Below are 10,914 nucleotides of genomic sequence, written 5' to 3'. Positions count from 1 at the left end.
GCACTGGCAGCCTTTATTTAATGGAATGAACATATGGTGTCTTATTTAATTATTTAGGCTGCTTATTTGACTTGATCTGTTTTATTATTTTTTTTAGATGTTTTTGTTTGTATTATCTGACTAATTGTGTGTTTGTTGAGTAGTTGGATAGATGAGATGTAAAATGCACTCCCCGACCCCTTTAAATAAGCTCTAAGCATTTAGTTATGTTCAGGCAAGTCTTAAAATAATAAACAATCCTGTGAGTGAATTGCCCCACCTCAATCTGAACCCTCATACTACAATACTATCCTATTTGCACCCCAGATGTAAAGTAATTAGAGATAGAAGGACAGTCAAACTATGCATTCAATAATTATAGGATGGAACGACAAGGATGTTTTGACTGAGACCTGTTTATTGATATATGCTATTCATTATGAGCTAGTTACTTATTGTGAGAGAAAGACAACATTCTAGGTTGGTTTTGTTATTTATGGAAACCCATTTCTACCATATGAGAAAAAAATCACACTTTGGTAAATTAGAATAACATAGAAAGATGAACATATGAGATATTAAGTAATAATTTTGAGATCAAAAGTCAAAATTGAGCTAAATTTAAATTATGACAACAAAACGTCAAAATTATGAGATACTGTTATCCACAATTAATATAAAAGGACAAAATAATGGCATTTATCTCATGGTCATTAATATGAGATAAAAAGTGAGAATTCTAGGATAAGGTATGAGAAAAATAAATTATGAGACACAAATTATAAGATAAGAAAATTAAAATGATAAGATACTGTCAAAATTCTGAGAGTCGAAATTATGACTAAAGTAAGAATTATGAGATTCTACTGCAAGTCATAAGTCAAAATGAGACAAAATGTAATATATGACATAAGTCAATTGCTTTTACCATAAGTTCAATATTGTCATTTTTATCTCATAATTATATTTTTTCTCATAATTTTCACTTATGTTACAAAAAAAAAGTTGGCCAAAGTTGGTGAAAGTTGGCCTATTCACCTCAAGCTCCATCACCTTGAATGTAGGAGCCCCACAGGGCTGTGTCCTGAGCCCCCTGCTTTACTCTCTCTACACGCATGACTGCGTGTCCTCTCACAGCTCCACATCTATTATCAAATTCGCTGATGATACTGTGGTTCTGGGCCTCATCTTCAACAACGATGAAAACGCATACTTGGACGAGGTAGAGCGATTCACATCATGGTGCCAGGACAACTGTCTCTCTCTGAATGTGAGCAAAACTAAAGAGCTGATCGTGGACTTTAGGAAGAGACAGCAGCGGCCCTACACTCCTCTTATGATCAGTGTGGAGAGGGTGAGTAGCTTCAAGTACCTCGGTGTAAATATCTCCGAGAACCTGACTTGGACTACACACATCCAATCACAGGTTAAGAAAGCCAGGCAAAGACTGTACCATCTGCGACAGCTGAGGAAATTCAGGGTCTCAGCAGCAATCCTGAAAACTTTCTATTCAGGGACCATAGAAAGTGTATTGAGTCAGTGCATCTCAGTGTGGTATGGAAACAGCTCCAATCAGGACTGCAAAGCACTACAGAGAGTTGTGCGCTTAGCTAAGCGCATCTCAGGGTCTGCTCTCCCCTCTCTGCAGGACATCTACCTCAAACGCTGCAGAAATAGAGCTGTCAAAATCATCAGGGACTCAAATCACCCTGGTAACCGACTATTCACTTTGCTTCCATCTGGTAAGCGCTTCCGTATCCTGATGGCAAAAACTGAGAGACTTAGGAGGAGCTTCTTCCCCCAGGCCATCAGGCTCCTAAACTCTAACTCTGTGTCATAACATCACATGACTCCATGTAAATATCACTATATCAATAAGCTATTCATACTTTTTTCTACCTCGCATTGCTGCTATTTAAATACCCTGGACAACTTTTTTGCACATTCTTTTGCACATTCCTGCTTATATTAAAGTCAACAACATACTGACCTGCACATTTATATTTATATTTTTATCTTTTATTTAATTTAATTTAATTTGATTTGATTCTTTTAATTTTTTCTACTTTTCTTTTTTTATATATATATTTATGTATATTTTGTGTGTTTGTATTCTATATAATTGCACTGCCCTTGGAGCGGACCTGATTTTTTTTGCTGCACCTTTCCACTTTTGTACTTAACAGAGCTTTTGTGCAAGCCATGTCATATTCTTTTAAGGTCAGCGCATAAATATAGTTATTAATAGACACTGCAATGTCACTCCCTTGATGTAAGAAAGATCAAACCAGTTTTTAAAGAGAATTGTCACAGCTTATGGGGTTGAACATAAAATGAGGAATAAAAACTAATTCTGCTTTTTCAAAAATAATACTATATAAATCATAAAATATTGAATAAACATTTTAGAAAAAAATACAGGCAATGGAACAATCTAATTCAATTTTTCTCTATATAACCCATTAAAATGTGGTGATGGACACATCTAAATTAACTGATATTCCGATGAAAACAAACTTTTTTAAATATTGTACAATATATTATAAATATTTAAAATTTCTTTTGCATTACACATTAAACAGAGTCAGATCTATCAAATAATGTGACTGAGTTCAGTATGCTGTTGATTCTATCCATAGTGATTCATTGCACACAAATGGCATTTCCTGAGAATGACCCAAGTGAACATCTATCACACGCTTTACACACTTTCAAACTTTACACAATTGCAAATGCAATTTCATCTGAGCACTCAATTTAAAGACCCATTCAAAGCTCCATCAGCTGTACAGTGTACTGTGTTTGTTGAAAGCATTCTGCAGTTTAACTTCAGAACGGTTTTCTTCCGTTTCTGTCGAACACAAGAACTGCCTCCCAAACAATAGCCATAAGCTGCTTCACAGTCACTGAAGCTCCGACACAGACCCACACTGTGCCTGCAGCTTTCATCTGCACAACAAATTATTATTATTAAACTATTATCTTTTTTTTGTGAAAATCTACATTCTTGCATTTATATCATTTAGCCTACATGCATCCTATTTTATCACTATCTTTTGCTGCCACCTTGTGATCTAAACAGGAACTCCTGTTTAGGGAACTTTTCCCAGAGAGACAGTAAAGTACAGCTTCTCTTAAGTCTAATCTTTTGCACATATACATTTGCAGTATTAAGTAAATTAAGAAGGGGGACTGTATAATTTTGAGCTCAAAAGTTTCACCCAACTGTGTTCAGACACTTTCAAAATGTGTCAAAAGTTCAACTGTAAAAAACACTTGCTCAACATGTATCTGTGTATCATTTGTATATGGATTCTTCTATCTTTTGGTAATATTACGGATGTCCAAGCCATCAAATAACTCATTAAACCTGTGATATAACATTTTTAACATCATATATAAATTGTAAGTATTAATACATCATGGAAATATTTGTTTTAATAAAATTATTAAATGATGCAAATTTTTATTTTAAAAAAATAGTGTCAGGATGATTTTCATTACCATAGTTAATTACTCATAGCAGCATTATTACTAAATAGTGGCTCTCAATACATGTGCATTTAAGAAAGTATGATTTGTAATAATAATCTGAAATACACTGGTAAAATTAGTTTCAAAATGATTGATATTGTATCAATTGTAAAACTAATATATTCCATTGTTTAATATAACAAAGATCGAATCTGTTCTTGTTTTGAAGCCAAACCTGCCACATAATAACCTACATTAATTTTTAATATAATGAAAGGAGGCTGGAGCTGGCACAACAAAAGTTGATTTTTATATCTCTGTTCATAATTAATAAATGAATAATTAAAAATAATAAAGAAATGTAACTACTGAAGTTATCAGCAGACAGTATATTGTTTTATAACAGAACCTTTGTTGCACATAAATCAACCAAAAAACATCATACGCATGTTAAGTATAATTAAATAATTTCAGCTGGGGTACGATATATTTATATAAATTTCATTAGAAAGACCCTGCAAATTTTTAAAGAATATGAAGCAGTTCTTTTCTATGCAGTAATTCTGTATACGGTAATTTAATTACCCTTCAGACCTGTAAAGATAGTATTGATCACCTGAAACCTACTTTTTGTCCTTATGATAGTATTCCATAACACTTTTTTAAGTAAATTGTTGATACTATAGGGCCTGCTCTCCTGTTTTTTATTAACATGTGTTTGAGTACTGTTACATTCCCTGACTGCCTAAAACATGCTTCAGTCACTCCACTTTTGGAGAAACAAAATCTTGATGTGTCTGATTTAGTTAATTTCAGACCAATTTCTAATCTCCTTTTCCATTTAAATTTTTTTGGAAAAGGTTGTATTTACTATATAATATGACATTATGCTGGCTACAGATAACGGGAGTGCTGTTGCTCTGGTCCTTTTAGATCTTAGCTCAGCTTTCGATATGGTTGATCATACAATTCTTATTTCCTGACTGAAAGATCTTGTAGGCATTCAGGGCACCATTTTAAATTGGTTTCAGCCCTTTTTAACTAACAGGAAGTTTTCTGTATGCATTGGAAAACACACTTCCTCAGCAGCACATCTCTCCTGTGGTGTTCCGCAGGGATCTATTCTTGCTCCAACATTGTTCTCATTATACTTGCTGCCATTGGGCTCCATCTTTTTAAAATATGGAGTATCTTTTCACTTATGATGACATCCAACTGTACCTGCCCTTTAAACATAATGATTCAAGATCCATAGAGGACCTGCTGGCGTGTTTACAGGAAGTGAAATGATGGCCTACATACAATTTTCTGGCCTTAAATGAGAATAAAACCGAAATAGTACTGTTTGGTCCAAGTGATTTTTATGAGTTAGGTGATCTTGACCATGGCGACTTAAGTTCTTATGTCTCCCCATGTGTGAAAAATCTAGGTGTGTTGTTTGATTCAGGTCTCAAGTTCGATAAACAGATTAATTCTGTTGTTAAGGCCTGATCTGACCATTTACGACGTCTCGCAAAAGTTAAACCTTTTCTTTCTCTAAAGAACTTTGAAATAGTCATTTATGCATTTATTGCATCACGCCTTGACTACTGCAATTCACTCTATTATGGAGCAAACCAATCATCAATTGTACGCCTTCAAATGGTTCAAAATGCTGCAGCCAAGCTTTTGTCGCTTGTCGCTTTTTGACTGGTAGTCGCAATTTCAATCGCATTTCTCTCATTTGAACGTCTCTGCACTGGCTACCAGTTAAACAGAGAAAATAATTTACAATTTTAGTTTTTGTTTTTAAAGCATTACACGGCCTAGCTCCAACTTATTTATCTGATCTTTTACGTTGTCATAATCCGTCCAGGGCACTTAGATCCAGCAACCTTGGAGTGCTTTCTGTTCGTCGACCGAGGTTAAAGCATCATGGAGACCGTGCTTTTTATGATAGCGGGCCCCAAACTCTGGAATAGCCACCCGGTATCGATCCAAATGGTGTCATCACGCTTCTCTTTTAAATCAAAACTTAAAACACATTTTCTTAGTGTGGGTTTTTAATGTATTATTCTAATTTTATGTTTTATAGATTGTTATATATTCTGTTTTTTATTTGAACTTCCTGATCTGTACAGCACTTTGATCAACCTTGGGTTGTTTTTAAATGTTCTTTATAAATAAATAATGAAATGAAAATGAAATGAAACAATACCGTGACAAGATGATACTCAATTTAAAATTCAAATATCAAAACTCTACTCAAATTAAAAACAAATAGTGTATAAAATGTATTGTATTATGGATAGTATATGTGTCAGGATCCTACCCTCACTGTGTTTCATATTTCTATGTTTCTTTTGTGTTTGAGCACATAGCTCTGTCTTTGTTGTTGTCTGCCATGTGCTCCTCATGTCCTGCCTCCTTGTTTCGTCCTCGTTGGTCTGAGTGTTAGGTCTGACTGTTAATAAACTGTCAACACTATTCTGCATTTGAGTCCTCTCTCCTAAAAACCCTGACAGTATGTAATAGAAACATTTAATAAAGTTTTTTTTTTTCTTAATTCTTGACACAATGAAACTAAAAACACATTTTTTTTTACTAATTAAAGCGGCTGAATGCACAAACTACGCTAAACAACCTGATTAATGACAATTTTCACAATATCCAAAGAATCACCAGATGTTAAATTTCGATGTAAATCGGATGTTGAATCATATAAACCTGTTAAATGTTAAAATCGTTTCTTCCCTATTGTGATGTAAGTCTCAAAGAAAGGCTCCTTGAATGAGAAAAAAATTGTAAGTTCGGATTTTTTTTTTTTTTTTTTATCCATCAGGAATTGATTGGATTGTTGTCATTTGCTATTGGCTTGATCTGATATGAGTGGCAGGTTGCTGGAGGGGAAAGGTTATTGTCCTGCCATGCCGGTTAACACATCATTATAGAAAAGATGCAGTTGCTAGGGGGCAGGGAAGTTATTTTGATTAAAGATTATGAAGGCACATGAATAAATAAATGAAGTCCACATATAAATCACTCATAATAAACAGAAATATTCCATAAAAAGTCTATTTTGAATTCATGGTGACTTCAGCAAAAGGCTGTTGATTTTAGATTATAATAGTTGTTGTAGTTGTTTTATTGCTGAATATAATCAAGTAAAATATGCTACAAATTATACACACTCTATGTACAGTAATGTTAAATGAAAATATCCTGTTGTGATAAGCAAAGACAATATTCTTTTGCAATAATCAATTTTAACTGTCTTTCTGGTTTCGATTGTGGTCTGAAAGTTTATCCATTCTGCAAACAAAATATCCTAAACCATTATGTCATTACAAGACTAATTTTCCTTAAACACCATGCATGTGTTACTGTGTCCATGAACACCAATCAAAACTGAACGTAGCCTATAATACTACTAGCACTGACACAAGTTTAGCCTGTATCTTTCATCTGCAATGATGCAGTCTAAGCTAAAGAGGGCAGTGCAAGTTTAAATATAATTTACACATGTTGTAGCTTGATTGTAACAAACTTAAATATCAAACAAAACTGAAAACTAAGAAAGATCCTCAAAAAATGGCCTAACTTTTCAAAAAAGTAGCCTCTATGGTACAGTGATTGTCTCGACAAGTAGGCCTACGTGGCCCATACTCTATGATACATGACAAAAAAGATACATGGTAGTGTAAGAACGCTCGTCTGTGAGCTTGATCGTCAGAAAAGGATTTATGTAAAATTGTATGGAGAGGGAGCTACATTTTACAATGGTTTGTGAGTCATGCCAGGATCACTTGAGCCACAATCTATGCTTCTTTAAGAGATGGCGGCGCCCCTGGCCATCGAATAAGTAATATTTGGTGATTGGTTAACATTTTTTTATAACATTATTTTATTATTATTTTATTATTATTTGAGACTAAGCATATACTTTTTCCCCTTTGGAATAACGTAGCCTACCGATGAATTGTCAACAGTAAGAATAGGAAATAAGATAAATTTTGGACTTTACAATAATTTGTCATTTCTACTTAAATTTAGAGTTTTTAGAGTTTAAAATCAATTTCACTCCAAACTTTGAAGTTTCAGTGGGTGCAAGTTTCCAACAGTGTATTACTTTAACCCTACATCACTTAATATTAACGATCCGTCTGATGGTCCTAATGGAACGAAGTTAGGAGGTCACAGGCACTGACTCTGTAACACAATGTGAGTTTGAGTCTTAGCACACACCACAAAGTCACCATACTTTGATATTCTGAGCACGGCTGGCGCTCAGGTTTTTGAGAGGACACAGAGACAGACCGCGTCAGGCAGTAGAGGACAGCGGGTTCTTTCTCTCAGTGTGTTACCCATGGGGCCACTGATCTAATTCTAGCTGCGTCCTGATTCCTCCGTAAAGGGCTGGACGTCTGAGCTCAGTGCAGCAGGAGGGTCGTTTGACCGAGAGAGCTATATGATATCCACATTTACATGAACATTAAATTAGTCTCAGTCACTAATAATCATGAAATCCTTGTAATGACTGTTCATACAACATAACCGGTAGCTAATGGTGCTCTCTGTAATGCAGGAAGAGGGAGATTAGAGTGAGCCAGCAGTAGCATTTGAACCAGGAAGGTCTATTATACCAGGAGAAAGCTATCTGTTGGCATTCCCGTTCATCTCAATGGCAGTTGCTCAGCTGACGCAGGACCTCTAGAAAGTAAGTGATTTCAAAGCTGCCATCTTTGCTTCAGTCCCAACCCATTCTCACAGCAATTTGTACATATTTTACGAGATGGCTACTGGCTAATTAGTTCATATTCCTTTAACCAAATGAAGCGCTTCACTGCATGTAAAAATGACAAGGCTTGCAAGTGACCAATAGGTGAGCAATTCATTAACACGTAATAGTTTCTGCACTTGAAAATGGGGCACAGAGGGAAAGACAACTTGATGGACATAACAGTAAATCTAAAAAGGGTCCATTGGAAACTCGTACAATATCTACTGTATAATGAATGTTCTGGGATATATATGTTGTCAGACTATATGGTTACTTTTGAATGGCTCTCAATGGAAAAAGATGGCCTTTGCAGCCAGATGGTGTAGTTATAACATCTGCTAGGCCCATGCTAACCATCCAAGTCTTGACACCTTTGGTTTGTCAGTTGAAGGAGGTAGTTTAGAGATCACAGGCAGTTAAAACATAGCAGTAATACTTGTATTCTGTACCCAATATACATTCTGATGTGCTCTGACATGGAGAATGTATATATTTAGTCTAAGTACTAGTGTAATATCTAGCCCACAGTATTTAGCTTAGCTTAGGATGTCCTGTAGTACAGTAGAGATTCTCAACCAGTAGGTTGCAACCTCAAAATTGGTCACTGGTCTGTTTTCACAGGGGTCACGGGGGTCCATGCTGTAAGAAATTCAAAATGCCAGTGGATTTCCATTGTCATGCTCAGTGCGTTGTGCACACTAGATGGTGTCAGACACGCACAGACACACTATAACAGAAACAGATCACAAGCCATGATTAGATAGACAGGAAATTACAAACCATACATTCAAAGGATGGATTGTGTCTCTTATAATATTAAACAGATTTATTTTCCACACAAGCCCTCACTGTTCAGTCTCAAATGATCTTGCTTGTTAAATAAAGGTTAAGTAAATTTCCCTGTCATCAATGTCGGGTTCCAAAATTTGCAGAGACTTAAATGGAAATATTTAGCTTTAATAATTTAATAATTAATATGTTTTTGCACTGGGCAAATACAAATTTTTACATTAAGGAGATGCAATGCAAAGGTTGCAAATGTTTGTACTGTGTCTGGCAGTGACAGTATTGCTGTAGCACAAGCGGTTGTGGGATTTGTAGGGCAGAGGTGAGTTTAGCTGGAGGGTAGTTGACTGATCCCAATGCGTCCATCCCATGCAGCTAAGGTGGCAAAATCCAAACCACAACAGCCCTGAACAGATGTTACTTACAGCTTTTACATAGAGAGGAAGCCAGGATACCTTTTACTTCTTTAGGTTGGGTTTATTTTTGAAAGTCAATACTGACTACTAAAGAACATTTCCTCTGTTATTTTACCCAGTTGCCTCTTGGAATCACAAGGTTGTGAAATTATGAAATATAAAAATTTGTGAAACAGCAAAATACAATTCCAGCTAAAATTGTAATTAATATATTTATTTTCAACTAATAATAAATGACAAAATATATCATGTAAATCAAGTGTGAATTGTATGCTTACCCATCAATTACAGCAAAGTATTTAATAATATTGAAATTTTAGTTTGGAGAGCAATTAAAATAATAATCAATAAATATTTTTCATTTAAGACGACAAAATACAAAATCACATACATTTGCATAATTAGACCTATTACAACCAATGCATAATTACTAATAATTATATACATGATTCTTGTGACAAATTCCTGTTGTGACAACAAGCCCCATGTCTCCATTACTTAAATGGTACTCTGAAGCATCGGCTGAACATTGTGATGACAGGCAAGCAAGAACCAGAGCCACTTCAGTATCCAATATAGCAAATGAGCAGAGGACAGAGCGGACAACAATTCATCAGCCCTGTCTCTGTGCAAGTAAAGTTACTGGCTCAGTCTATTAAACACATGGAGAGTGTTGTCCCTTGTATTTTGAGATAACAGGCTGCCCTACATAACTTTTAGAAAAGATATGTAAGGGATTAGACTCATCCATCCCGCAGATTTTAGAAATGCTTTCTGTGGCAGGGAAGTGTGAGAATCAATTTGATCCTGTGACACTAATTGAGAGGTGGGGGTGAAGCATGATAGACGGTGACTTCCTGTCTCTGTATGGTCCACTGAGGCATCCCACTGTCTTCTTGGCAGAGCATGTGTCGTCTGTGCCTTGACCTTCATTCAAGGACAAGCTTGGATGTTGGAATTGGTATGGTTCATTAGGATAACATACAGTCAGACATCATAATTGTAAAATAAACCCTGCCAGGGTGATCAGGACCCTAACAAACTTGAGGAGTCTTGAAAATGTGTTGAAATTTAATAATAAAACTACAACAGTAAAACCCACTAACAAAATGTAAAATGTTACCTTTAACTGCACATTGTCAAATAAACAAATAGCCAATAACCATACTGATTTCAATCTCACAATTACAGTGGCAATCTGTGTGTGTGTGTGTGTGTTTGTTTGATTCACTATGAAGAATCAACTCATTCGATTTGTTTGTTTATGATTCAAAATGTACTGAATGTACTGCACTGCTTTACCATTGTATTTAAAGGGGAAATCGGATGCCCATTTTTCACTAGTTGGTATGCTTCTTTAGGTTCCTAATGAAAAGTCAGCAACAGACTTTGGTTAAAATTCCTTAACAGTCATGTAATTCAACACTCCTTTTACCTGGGCAAAAACAGCTCTGTTCACAGCGACCCTTTTCGGTGCATTGCTCTTTAAATGATCATGAG

Source organism: Barbus barbus, assembly GCF_936440315.1.
Source record: "Barbus barbus genome assembly, chromosome: 27".
Lineage (NCBI taxonomy): Eukaryota > Metazoa > Chordata > Actinopteri > Cypriniformes > Cyprinidae > Barbus > Barbus barbus.
The sequence above is the reverse complement of the archived record's forward strand: the minus strand, read 5'-3'. Positions refer to the sequence as shown.